The 14315-nt window shown below is 35.0% G+C and overlaps 1 pseudogene; it reads right to left on the minus strand.

Moving 5' to 3' along the window:
• Positions 1-394: 394 nt before the first annotated feature.
• LOC126611865 (cytochrome P450 90D2-like) lies at positions 395-5630 on the minus strand (annotated as a pseudogene).
• Positions 5631-14315: the final 8685 nt, after the last annotated feature.

The following is a 14315-nucleotide window of genomic DNA, read 5'->3' on the forward strand; positions in this document are numbered from 1 at the left end:
GGATGACAAATCATTGCTACCCATTCACCATAAGAAAGAAGATTTGAGGCTAGACGATAAGATTGATGCCTTGAACGAATTTCATTCATGCCTATTTACACTGCGTGCATTCCATTCACTTTTAAGCATCGAGGACAATGCTTAGTTTAGGTTTGGGGGTGTGGGATTGAAAATTTTTGTTTGTTTTTAGTTTTGGTTAAGTTTGCTTTTGCTTACTAATGTGAATGTATATGAGGGCTATGTTTACAAACAAAACTACAGTGTTGTCATAAAAAAGTTTCATATCTTATTTTCTTTTACAAAGTTGTTACTCTTGGAATTATGATGGTTAAAGTACCATGCATAAATTCTGGAAGAAGAATAGTGAAGATGACCCAAGTGAGCTATTTTGAGCTTATTTGCTTCTTTGAGAGGGTTTAAAGTGTTTCTGCTCCAATGTTTTTCTTTCAATTTCACTTTAAATGATCTCATTATTTCTCTTTGATTGAATGCTAAGAATAATCCTATGTTGCAGATACCATATGAATGATATTTGTGGAGAGACTGCACTTTAGAATCTAAGTGAAAATTTGAGTGATATTTGTGAGGAATAGAGTTGAGGCGAATTCTATCTCTAGCATTTGAGTATGGTGTCTTTGAAGTCATGAATCATGGAGTAATATTTTTACACTTTACACATGATACGATTCTTTGAAGTGCTAGACTTTTGGTTTGGATGTATGACTAAGCTTTCATTGGTTCTTATTAGTTTGTTTCAAGTATGCTTTAACCAATTTGTTGGTAGAGTTTGTAGATGTTTGTGGGTGTCATCACTGTAAACCTTCAGGAGACACAATTCCTCCAACTAGGGACACCTAGAGGTTTAAAGGCTTGTTACACTTGCTCAGTGCAATCGTTTAGCCAACGAAAGTGCTATAGTAGATTTCATTGCTTTTGTGTGTTTTTAGTTATAGTTTTGCTCGGGGGACTAGCAAAAACCAGGTTTGGGGGTATTTGATAACTCATATATTTCATGCATTTATACCATCCATTTCTAGTCTCTTTGTGATGTTTTTGAGTTACACTAGTTGCATTTTACCTTATTTTGTGTTAGTGTGCAGTTACATGTACTTTAGGATCAATTTGAAGGCAAAAGAAGTGAAAAGATGCAATTTTTGGGGTTGACCCTTATTCAAACGTGGAAAGAAGTTTAATGGCCTGTTTTGAAGCCCAAATAAAGAATCCAAGAAGAATCTGGCTTGTTAGAAGACCAGGAGCAGAATGGGAAAGGAATTGGAATATCTAGCCTGATTTGGAGAAGCCAAATAAGGAAAAACGTTCAAAACTTTGGCTTAATGGTTGGGATCACCTTGCAATCAGCTACAGCCTTATTTAGCCTATACATACTAGAGTTTCAGATCACTTTTTCACAAGCCTCCTTGAGGGTCGCCCAGAGCTCTCTCTCTTTTCTTTCTTTGGCCTTTCTTCCAGAAACAAAACCTTATTTTCTTTCACCATCCGTTACCACTGAAGAAACCACGCAGCCGCGTTGTTCTTGGAAAAGTTCAAAATCATAATTGCTTCAAGGGGGTTTCTTCTATAAACTTTAATTTCACTCATGTTGTTCTTGATATTTATATATTCTATAATCATGTTGTGTAATTAAGTTCATAGCTGGGGATTTCGATGTAGCCTTGCAAACTACTCTATGTTATTAAGTTAATGTATTCAAAGTACCAATCTGTGTTCTTGTTTCATTCATTGGTTTTATAGTTTAATTTGTTTGATAATCTTCATGTTTGATCACCATTAGGGCTGCTCATGAATTATTTAATCAAGGTTATAGTGGACATCTTGCTTAATCTTGGTGGATATGTGAATCAATGAAGAAACTGCTATGCATACATCCTGCCATGTGATTTCCTTGTGTTGAGCGCATAAAGTCATATTTATATGCCATTTTTTACTTAGGTTTTTTACTTAAAATCTCTATGCATCATAAGGTATTAGGTTGTTTGTATTGTATTTTAGGATGAAAGTAAGGACTTGAAGAAATCATCTTATTTTGAATATTGTAACAAGTGGCCCAAGATCCGCCAGAAAAGGCCCTTGCAGAACAGCCAACTTGCAAATTTTTCCCCAAAGCACTTAGAACGAATTAGAAAATGGGCCATGTATGGTAAGAAAGCCTTGGAAGTCCTCTTTCTAATGGTCTTTACAACTTGTGATTTGGAGGTTTCGACAAGAAGTTATGACAGAATAAAGAGAAGATGTTCAGTTACAAATTCTGATAATAGCTAGTTTTCAATTACTCCAATACTAAAAGCTGGTTGTTATGAGCTATAAATGAGAATCAATTCAAGGATGTACATGTGTCAGATGTTAGATAAGTCCTAAGCCTCTTAATAGGAGACAAATACTCAACAGAAGGAGGAGAATCTGGAGAGAAAGCAGGAGTCTTAAGCCTTGAGCAGTTTCTAGGTTCTAGCTTTTCTGAATTTTTATGTATTTTGTTTAATGGATACTTAGGGCTGCTTTGAAGCCCTGGACATGATTAAATTAATGTTATGATGCAGCTTTAGTTTATCAATTTCATTTGCGAGCTAGAATCAGTTTTCCATTTCAATCATTTCAAGCACATATTTTCAAGCTTAGCTACCTTGTTTATGTTTTGCTTTCCATTGAGAATGATAAGGATGACTGCCATATCTTCTTTCATTCATTAGCAACGTGTGGTTAGGTTCATAACTAATCATGTAAATTGATTCCATGAAGTTCTAGGATAATTGCCATGTTCTAGGGTTCATGTGATGTTCATAATCCTCTTCATTCTTAATGAGTTTCTAGGTGCTAAATCTGAGTATATGCCATGCTAGGTTGCACCTACAAATATAAGTTCTATGTTTATGCCATGCATCTAACATGCAAAGTAAGAGAAGATTCATACAATCTAGTTATATGTTGTGCTAGATATGTGAACATCTTAGTTGTGCATTTGAAAATGATAAGTTAAAAGATCGTATCACTGATTCTAGAATGTTTAGGGGGAGGCCTTTGTTTATTTGAAGTCAGATTTATATCATAAAAACATTTCTAACCTATTCCATGTCTTAGGTTTGTTTTTAGATAGTTCTAATTTTTCACTTTTCTTTCTGTCTTTATTTCTTTTCCAAAATTACTCAAACCCCCCATTTTAAGTCATAGGAGTCTTTAACTAATGCTAATTTGTAAGAGTCAAAGGTTTTACTAAGTTGTTTCTCAATCCCTGTGGTTCGACATCTTTACTTGTGCCACTATACTATTTGCACTCGAAAGGAACTTCAACACTTTGGTTCTTTGAAGTTTTAATGGATTCTTACTTGCTAAACTATATTGAACATCACAACTAGGTTGCATATTAGGAGTACTTGATCACAACCATACATCAAATGGATGATCATAAATAAGTAAAATGAACCCTAGTTGCATATGGGAGACTTGTAATGGTGAAATCGGTATCCCAACTTCCATTCCCATTGTTTCTTAATCATTTTATTCTTCATATTTACATTCTCTTGCATTTTAAGTTACTTTAGCTTTCAAAACAAAAATCTAAATTCAGTTTTTCATTTTCATTGCTTAGTTAGGGTTCTCATAAAGCTAGTAATTTGTAGAGTTCTAATCAGTCCCTGTGGTTCGATACCCATACTTATGCCATTATACTATCCTTATATTTGCACTTGAAAGGGACACAACAACATTCCAGCAATATAAGCATCTTATGCTGTTAAACTGTCTGACAAAGTAACATTTCTCTTATAAAGTACATTGATAATTAACTTGCCTGTAATGATCTATAAAGTCTACTTCCAGGAATATTTATGGGAATAGACATGAGGCTAGTGATGAATTCTTGGAACTGTTTCTTTAGGAACTGCTTGTCTTCAACAAGATCCAAACTAATCAATCTGCAGACAAAAAGGACATCAACTTTTGTAAAAGACTGTTAACAAACATAATAATTATGAATCTAATTCTGCAGACAATATCATTATGAACCCCATTTGGCATTTCACAACTGGGAAATGCATTTTAGACTCTGTCTTTATCCTTTTTCACTTTCCTTGTTTCTGGTCAAGTGATTAGATAAATTAACAGTGAATTAAGAGGAGGAAACATATTTATACGAGGCCCATTATGCTATCCTCATATTTGTACGTTTTATTCTAAATCAATGAATATCGTACTTCTGCTAAAAAAGAGAAACGGAAACAAGCAGGTGAAGAGTGCTGGAGGACAAATGAAGAGTATCAAAAGCATTTTCCCTATTCATTTCTTTCTAGAAAATCATATTCTTCCTCTTAACCTAAGTAAAGCCACAAATAAATATTCAAATATATGATACATTTTAAATCCAAGAAAAAAAATCCATAGGTAGGTGTAAGAGAGATGGCATCTTTTGTTTTGTCTTCTGTGCATTGGAACTCTTCTCAAAACCCAAACAATCTCAAACTTCAAAGATTAAATTCTCTCCCCTGGACCTAGGAGTTAGAGAGAGAGAGAGAGAGAGAGAGAGAGAGAGAGAGAGAGAGAGAGAGAGCTAACATGTTTGGTTGCATCTTGTGTGTAAATGAAATGGTCATCTCTCCAATTTTCCATGGATTGTTGGACATAGTTCTCCATGCCTATGGTGATTTGAGCTTTGAGATGTGGGGACTTAAAGAAGGCTCCAATGAGTCCATGGATTCTTCTCTGCAGGGCTCCATTGATGAGCAAAATCGAAGACTTCCTCATCAACCCTGTGAGAGATTTAGGGTAACATGGCACAAAAGATTTTGCATCACTCTGCAGAACAATTTTACTCACTTCTGCATATGTTGATACAATTGTTGGACCTCCAAATATGTGTGACTTGAACACCTTCCCATACCTACAAATTAAACACCCCAAAGATTCAAATAAGTATGAGATTTTGACTTTCGAAACTAATGAAGTAAATCAGTTGAAACATGAAGCAGAATCATTAGAACTGGAAAGTGCTTATTGGGTTTGATGTTTGTTATGCAGATCGCAAACCAAATGAAGCATATTGATTAAGTCAATCTTAATCAGAAGTTAAGCATGGCAAATATACGCATGGGAATTTTCAAGTTTTCAAGTTTAGAAATGACCAATGAAGTTAAATCAGCTGAATCATTAGACCATAAAAGCGGTTATTGGATTTGTTCTTTGTCATGCAAAACACAAACCCAATGAAGCATATTCATTAGTTCAATCTAATCAAGTTAAGCATGGAAAATTATTGATACAAAACGAAGAGTTTATTTGAAAGTAATACATGTTATTTGGGTACTAATTAACTTTTGTTTTCACTAATTACATTTTTTTTTAACTTACAAGTGGTGGCGTTTGTCCATGAAGTTCTCAGGGGAGTCAGAGTAAGCACAAGTTACAAACTCAATGGTTTCACCAAGAAATGGAAGCCCAAGAGTTCCTAAAGGAAGTTGGATTCTGTTGTGTTTTGATCTGATGAGTGAAGAAGTAGCAGAAGAACTGAAATACCTCAGAAAGTTCAAGTTGGTGTTGTTTCTGTAGAGGAATATTATGGACAAGATCGACATTGTTGTTGTTGCTGCTGCTACCAATATTAGTACAATCAACAAATTGTCCATTTTTGAAAAGTTGTCGCACGAACGAAAAGAAGCTTAAGCTTTAGCACTCTGCTTCCCCTTAATAATAACATTCGCAATCATGGTTGCAATGAGGATATTTTTGTGGCTTAAGAACGAATGTGTAAACAAATTAAGGAATATGTATTGGGAGATGGATGAGATTCTTTTTATTATGTATTGACCATGAAATTCACAACCACTAATTCGTTAATTTAAAATTTAGTAATTTACATCAATCTAAACATTTAGCAATCAAGCACTTAAGATACATTGTATTTAATGACAAGCCAACTTTATAGCACAAGGTACATGTTTATAGTTTTGGTGAATTCACTAAGTTGATACCTGTTTGAGTAAGTAAATCAAACCAACAAATTAATAACATGATATGTCTGATGATCTGTGCGTAAGAGGACATGCATATGGCATGGGATTATGATAAGAAATAACTCTCTTTTGCTCTTTTTCTATTTTCACTTTTTGATGCAAAAGTAGCTGAAAGAACTTGAAATCCTTTCATGATTAAGTAAGTTGGGATATAATACAGATATATATATATATATAACACATATATGTATATATAATATATGTGTGTATATAATCGATAGACAAGTTCCCACAAGATGATTGATCATCTTGTGTGGAATGTGGATTGAGGCGGCCCCGCATTGGCAAAGGCTCAGCTGGGCGGCCTCATACCTTACATGTGAGACTTTGATTTGTCCAACCACACTTCATCATCATCCCCTTACCCTTCCCCGCTTCCCCTCCCCTAAACTTTTGTCCTCTCTCTCTCTCTCTCTCTCTCTCTCTCTCTCTCTCTAAAATATGTCTTTCTCTCTCCTCCACACTACAATCTTAGACCAACCTCTCATGGCACATTCATTCCCATCCTTCCTCATTTTATATGGAAGATGGGGCTTGAGGCTACATGTGCGTTCCCCTCCTTCGGAGAAGGATATTGAGTGTATGAATATGGGCAATGCTATTGTGTTAGTCATTTTTATGTGATGAGTAAATACTAGACTTTGGTTGATCGATACTTTTCTTCTGAATGCATAATCAAGTTTCGTGTTCGAACTTGTTTTTCCTATTAATAAAACAATACAACGCAAATGTAGTTGTCAATCTTTTGTAAATAACTTTTGAGCTGAGGATATTGCAAAGGAGAAACATTTTTTCTTTAACTTTTTAAATTTCTTCCATTACCATAGACAAAAATGAAACTTAAAATGTTATTTTAGTTGTGAAATTGAGGACATATATGGCAGATAGGGCTTGAGGCTACATGGGCATTCCCCTCCTTCGGTGAAAGATAATGTGTATACGAATATGGGCAATGCTATTGTGTTAATCATTTTTATGTGATGAGTAAATACTAGATTTTGGTTAATTGATACTTTTCTTTTGAATACAGAGTCAAGTTTCATGTTCGAACTTGTTTTTCCTATTAATAAAACAATACAATGCAAATTTAGTTGTCAATCTTTTGTAAATAACTTTTGAGCTGAGTGTCACATCCCGGCCTAGGCCCCAATCACGCTCTTATGGTTTTGTTTCTAGGAACTCACACGAGAACTTCCCAGTGAGTCACCCATCATGGGAGCCTCGTGCTAGGTAGAGATGGGAATATACATATAATAAGGCTTACAGGATCCACTCCCCTGGGCGATGTGGGATGTTACAATCCACCCCCCTTAGGGGCCCGACGTCCTCGTCAGCACACATCTGACTAGGGATTGGCTCTGATACCAAATTATCACATCCCAGCCTGGGTCCCCACCACATCCCGGGCTTGAATCCGCCGTAGCACTATATTGTCTACTTTGGGCCCCAACCACGCCCTCATAGTTTTGTTTCTGGGAACTTAGACGAGAATTTCCCAGTAGGTCACCCATCTTGAGATTGCTCTCGCGCGAACTCGCTTAACTTCGGAGTTCCGATGGAACCAAAAACCAGTAAGCTCCCAAAAAGCCTTGTGCTAGGTAGAGATGAGAATATACATATAAAGCTTATAGAATCCACTCCCCTGGACGATGTGGGATGTTACAATGAGAATGTTGCAAAGGAGAAACATTTTTTCTTTAACTTTTTAAATTTCTTCCATCACCATAGACAAAAATGAAACTTAAAATGTTATTTTTGTTGTGAAATTGAGGACATGTATGGCAGATGGGGCTTGAGGCTACATGTGCGCTCCCCTTCTTCGGCGAAAGATATTGAGTATACGAATATGGGAATGCTATTGTGTTAGTCATTTTTATGTGATGAGTAAATACTAGATTTTGGTTAATCGATACTTTTCTTTTGAATGCATAATCAAGTTTCATGTTCGAACTTGTTTTTCTTATTAATAAAAAAATACAATGCAAATTTAGTTGTCAATCTTTTGTAAATAACTTTTGAGGTAAGGATGTTGCAAAGGAGAAACATCTTTTCTTTAACTTTTTAAATTTCTTCCGTTACCATAGACAAAAATGAAATTTAAAATGTTATTTTTGTTGTGAAATTAAGGACATGTGTGCAGTGGAACATAAAGTAAATAATACACAATATTTATGACATTAGGCAAGTGTGCCTACGTCCTCAGGGCAGCAGTAGTACTATCTTTCATTATCTGAAATAGTAGGAGTACAAAATAACTCTGACTATTTTTTATCTTCTCTCTAGCCTGGCTCACTGGAATTTTCTCCTGCACATCTCTTCTTTCTTTTCCCTCTTCCTTTCATCTTTTCATTCCTTTCCTCCATATTTTTCTCTCTATTTTTGTGTTGTTTTCCTCAATGATGCAAATACCTCCTTATATGGAGGTTTTCATTTTTCCTTGTTCATATTAGGTTGGTCATGTTTTTCATCCTAACAATCTTACCAAAACTTTTTCTCTGACAACATTGTAAAGTTATGGTCATATTTGGTTGCTTATTACTATGGGCATTCACACCTCCATTTACAACACTCCCTTTGGATGCCCATATCAATATCGATTGCCTAGTTAAAACCTTCATCTGTTTTGGATGCTCCCCCTGATTTCGAATTCTTCAATTTGACTAATTACAATGTTGATGTAATCCGATGCCATGTAAGATAGTTGGAGTGTTTACTTCTGAAGGTGGATCACGTGCGCTCCAAATTTTAATGGGCCACAGGTCTTAACCAAACACATGTATTTCTAAGAGATATGAAGATGTAGCAATGAATGCTTGCTTCCTTGATCATTGTAGGATAAATCTATTTCCATATGTAAATACAAATCCTTTCTAAGAGAGATCTGAATGTAGGCTAGAGAGATATTCAAATTAAGCTTGCCTAATAAGACCATGGCTATGTGAGTTCTTTGGAATAGAATAAGCACATGTCTATAATTTCCATGAGATATCAATAGATAAACTTTACTTCATTATAATACCCATATGTTGATATTGTGCTTCACATGAAATGTAACATCTGATTTAATGTATTGTGCAAAATACACTAAGGCACATACTCCACTAAGATATGGTATTTCTGGACCAAATATCAATTCATCATTTCCCTCACGAGGATGAATGATCCTTCTAAGTGTCTTAATAATTGTTAATACTTTAAGTGTTCAACTCATAGTCTTCAATCCATATGGTTCTTTAACAATAAAACTTCAATGGATAAGAATTCGTGTTGGCATATTGTTCGATTTGCAGCTCAAGACAATATTCTTTTCAACATTATATAATTTTTGTAGACTCTTCAGGAGTCCCATTCTAATATGAAATCTTGCAAGAGATTTAGTATGTTGCAACAATTTCATAATGAAAGTACAATTTATACCATCCATTGGTATTGAGTACACGACTTTTGCTTGTCCTTTCCAGGGTTTACTTCAAGCAATTTGGATCCTTCAGAGATTTTCTACACTTCATGACGCATTCTCCTTTGGAATTTATACAGAGCAATTTGCTTTTATGTATACTTGAGGGATTTACTTATGGAGATATGCTTTGGGCATATATATAATTCTCCACTTAAATGAACAAGTTTCACAATGAGAAATCAAGTTTCCAGGAGTGTATTACAATTTCAGGTTTTAACTAGGAACCTTGTGTCATATCATGTGAGTGTTGGAATTGCCTTTCTCTATTTTTGGCTAATAATTTTTCTTTTCGTCAATGAACAAAATAACATCGCTCAATATAAACAAAATTCATTGATGAATTTAGTAGCTACTGCAAAACCCAAATTAACATTGATTATCATCAATTCGTGATCCACAATTCCCATGTACATGTGCACGCATATTTTATTAACATTTCATTACTTTGGATATCCTTGTTTTTTCAGGGGCTTTACATTGTCTCTTGTAGGACAGTCATCTCTTATTCAATGAATCGTTTGGAGGACTTGGATCATAATCTCCTTTACAGCATTATAGAGCTTGGATTTTTTAATCTCCACTTCTAGGGAGTTAAATCATTGGAACCTATACATCAATCATGCTTCAGGCATGAGATATATTAAAATTGCTATGCCCATGGATTGTCCTTTGGGGACTTGAATCCATGCAGCGGCTATCATGCTTTAGGCATGCAATAATTTAGTAGTACCAAGTCTATGGATTGTCTTATTGAGACCTCAATCCATGCGGCATCTTTATAACTTGTTAACGCATTTAGTAATTTATTAGTAATTGTGAAGATTATATTACTTTTTCTACATCATTGAATGATATAAACTGGTGAGGCAAAATAATAGCTGAAGTCGTTCTTGCCTCATAGACTCAGGTAGAGTTTGTTGAGCCTGTGAGTAGGATTCTCATTGAATTTTGGTTTTTCATTTAGTTAGCCACTCATTCTCCCTTTAAACTTTTATAGGTTCATCGTTGATCTTTCATCTTTAGCCTCCTACATAACAAAAGTGGTGCACACCCTTTGCCTTTGAATGATCCTTTAAAAGCATCACATTTCGGTGACTCATCCATGCTTGGCTTCTTCAGTGTAAATAGCCAACAATGTACCAACTATTATGCGACGTTCGTGACTTGAAACCCGACTCCAACAATAGTTGAAGATGACTACTTGAAAGCAATGCAAGGTATGAAATTAGGCAAAGGTTCCAGGCAATCGGTTTCGAACTAGAAGTTTGATTTCAAGTTCCAACCAATCGATTTCTTTCTCTTTGTCTTGCAAGAAAGAGCAAGGGCAAAAGAAAGGATAGGAAAAAAGCATGATATGAGACACTTTTGCTCTTAACCTTGATGATATGAGGTACTTTTGCTTTTGAAAAACAACAATAGAAGAATTTGATACTGATTTAAAACTTCTCAATCAAAAATATTTTCTTATTGAAGAAATGAGTTGGCATTTTGAAGGTCTTGGTTGAAGAGGTATTCTCAAAGAACTAGAAAGTTAAGTAATTTGGGATGCTTGGTTGAAGATTTATTCTCAGCAAAGAAGAAGAGTTAGACATTTTTAGAGCTCTGCCTTGCCATGGAGAATAGAGGTCGAATCGACATATATAGGGATTTCCTAATAGTAGGTAATGGTGCTGTTGGGGCCATCTTCTTCACCCTTGTCAGCAACAGTGATGTAGTTGGAATAGTAAAATTCATGTGTTTCAACTTTGTTAGAGATATTTTGATAAAGTTGTCCTTAATATCCAGAAACCTGAGATTGTGCTTGAAAAAAGCCAATGAACTTTGTTAAAAAAAATCCAACTTTTGAAATTCAAAGAGCGGTGTTTCTTTGATCTTTGAATAAGTGGCCTTGTTGGCTCTTCTTTTATAGAGGCATCAATTGTATCCAAAATGCATGCTCAGAAAGTTGCCGCCTGTGGAAATCAACCCTATTGAATTTATGAGATTTCAATTTATCTGGATTCCTTTTCTTTCATCATTTCTAAAAATGGCTTGCCATCTGATTGTTATTTTTATTTGAATGTTGTGGAAGATACAAACGTGCCTCTTCAAGACAATATCAGGCGCCCATTCTTCTTATCCTCTAATGGTCCTCTTACAGTTAGGGACTCTATAATGAAGAATGATATAATTGCCACAGTAGTAGCTAGGATCATTGTCGCTCTCAAAGAGAAAATAACACTTTAAAAAATATTTGATGAATTAGCTATTCAAGACTTTTTGGCTTTCAGTGTTCTGTGTGCCAGTTCTGTATCCAACATAGGTCAACGTCTACTTGATCGAACTCACCAAGTTGAATCATTAATGGCTAAGGTGGCAAGTTTTAGATGAGAGATTAGAGGACTCAAGCATGAGAATAAAGAGTTGCACATACTTGCAAATAATTACTCAATGAACATGAAACGAAAGCTTGACCAGTTACAGAAATCTGAAAGTCGAATTCAAAGTGACCATAAGAGGTTCGTGGTTCTATTTTGAAGGCACCCATTGTCTCTCTACCGTTTGGAGTTCTACCAAGGACTGAAACTTCAAATGATCAACCTCTGGTGCCTTCTTCTTCTGGAGTTCTGCCAAGTACTAAGGCATCACATGATCAATCTCCAGTGCCTCCCTCTTCAAGGGTTTTACCAAGTACTGAGGCTTCACATTAGCAATCTACAGTGCCTTATCCTTCTGGAATTCTACCAAGTACTAAGGCTTCACATGGTCAACCTTTGTGAAAGCTCCCTTTTTTTCTTTCGTTTTTGTAGTTGTAACTCATGTGTTTGCACCTGTATGTATGTGTGTGTATATATATATATATATATATATATATATATATATATATATAAAGCTTATGCTCTTAGTAAAGAACATAAGACTTGTCAATTGTTTTCTTCTGAACAAATTAAATCCCATAGGAAAGATGGTCATAATTACATTCATATAGGCTTAGTTCAAATAGCCATAAAACCATTAACAAGAAAAGGTCTTAATACCTCTATTTTGTTATGTCTCTGAGATGCTAGATTCACTAAGTTTAGTGATAGCTACTTGGTATGATAGAGTCGAGTCTCTATAATGGACTTATCCACTTTGATTGTTTTCCAGACCTCACCATAAGCCTTTCAGGCCCACATATGCTGAAAGCACTCACTTTGAATATTAAAACTTCAGGATACCAAGTCCTTGAAGGAACACAACCCTTGGCATTAATCTATCGAGTCTACTATAAAGTCACTGGCACAAATATGAACTTTCAGGCTTTAACCAAAAGTCTGAGAGATCATACACTTTTAATTCAAACCAATCAAGAAAATGTAAACATTAAAGTACCAAGAACCATTAGGTGGTCAGATATTAGTCTACCTTCAGACTGGTGTTTAATTAATGAAAGTAAGCCAGTAGCTATCCAGAATAGTCTAGTAAATTTAGATAATATAGAACAGTATTTTGATGGGACTGTTAAAATTAATTTTGATCATCCAGCCAGAAGGTCTTGTGAGTCAGTCCACTCACAAAAATCATTTGCTCCTAGCAGAAATTCTTTTTTCTGGATCCATACCAACCGATAGGATGGGTCAGGATCAAGAGTTAATTAATTCACTAGCCAATAGGAAATTAAAATCAGTAGACACTAGTTCATCAGTAACTTAACAAGAATTAATCAATGATTTGATCAATATCAAACTAAAATCAGTAAAAACAGCCTCTTAAGTGACACATCCAGTCTATCAACCCCAAACTCAAGAACAAGGAGGACAAACTTCTCCTACTGAATCTGACTTTGAAACAAGTCATGTTCATCATCAACTTTTAGTTTTAAACAAACCATTTAAAAAGAATAGTAAAAGGCTCAATGCTGATATTGTAGCCGAAGAGAATATTCTACGGATGAATATTTTCCGAAACAAATACACTCAAGAAGAAAAATCAGAAATTTATAAAAAATGGAATACCTTTATGGAAACTCATAGATTTGAAGTATTTTTTTTCGATTAGGTTGAGAAGTACTACGAGTCTGACAAAAAACTTGAAGTAATAACTAAAGAAAATTGGCTTAAAGAAGACAAGACTATTGTCTCTTCCAGTCATCCCTCATAAGAAACTATTCTCATCACAACTGCTAATAAACAGATTCCAGCAACTCCTTTCAAAATCCCGAAAGAAGATGCAGGAACCAAACCACTTATTGAACAAAATAATTTTACCAATCAGAGTCTTCATACAATTGGTAAACAATTACATAAAATTGAGACAAAGATTGATAACCTTTCTATCTAAAAAATCAAAGAAAAACCTTTAGTACATTTCTCAGAATCCTCTTCAAAGGCAGTAGCCTTGAAATCATCCTCAACCTCCACAAGTCAAAAAATTGATCAATTATGACTTGAATTAAAGAAAGAAAAAATTGTCCAAACCATAAATCATCCTGATGAATCTCAATCAGAATCATCACTTCCATCCTCTGAACCAGACACTGGTACAGATTCCATTTGAAAAGTTGAACAAGCTTTTCAGAACCTTGAACTCAAAACAATTAATCATCGACGCATCAATCCTACATCTCTTACAAAAAACTGGTATCCCAGACCAACCCCTCTTGATATTTAATTTGAAGAAAGAAACATTCAAAACCAATTCTCAGTTTCTTCTGATAAACTCTATGAATGGAGAATAGATGGTTTGTCAAAACAAGAGCTTCTTAATAAGCTCCAACATATGTCCATGGTTCCTAATAGTTATATTACCAATTATAATCTCAGCCAATCCTAAATCGTCGACCTTTTGGTCACTGGATTCACCGAAATGCTTCATTC

This window comes from Malus sylvestris, chromosome 17 (assembly GCF_916048215.2).
Source record: "Malus sylvestris chromosome 17, drMalSylv7.2, whole genome shotgun sequence".
In the NCBI taxonomy this organism is placed as follows: Eukaryota; Viridiplantae; Streptophyta; class Magnoliopsida; order Rosales; family Rosaceae; genus Malus; species Malus sylvestris.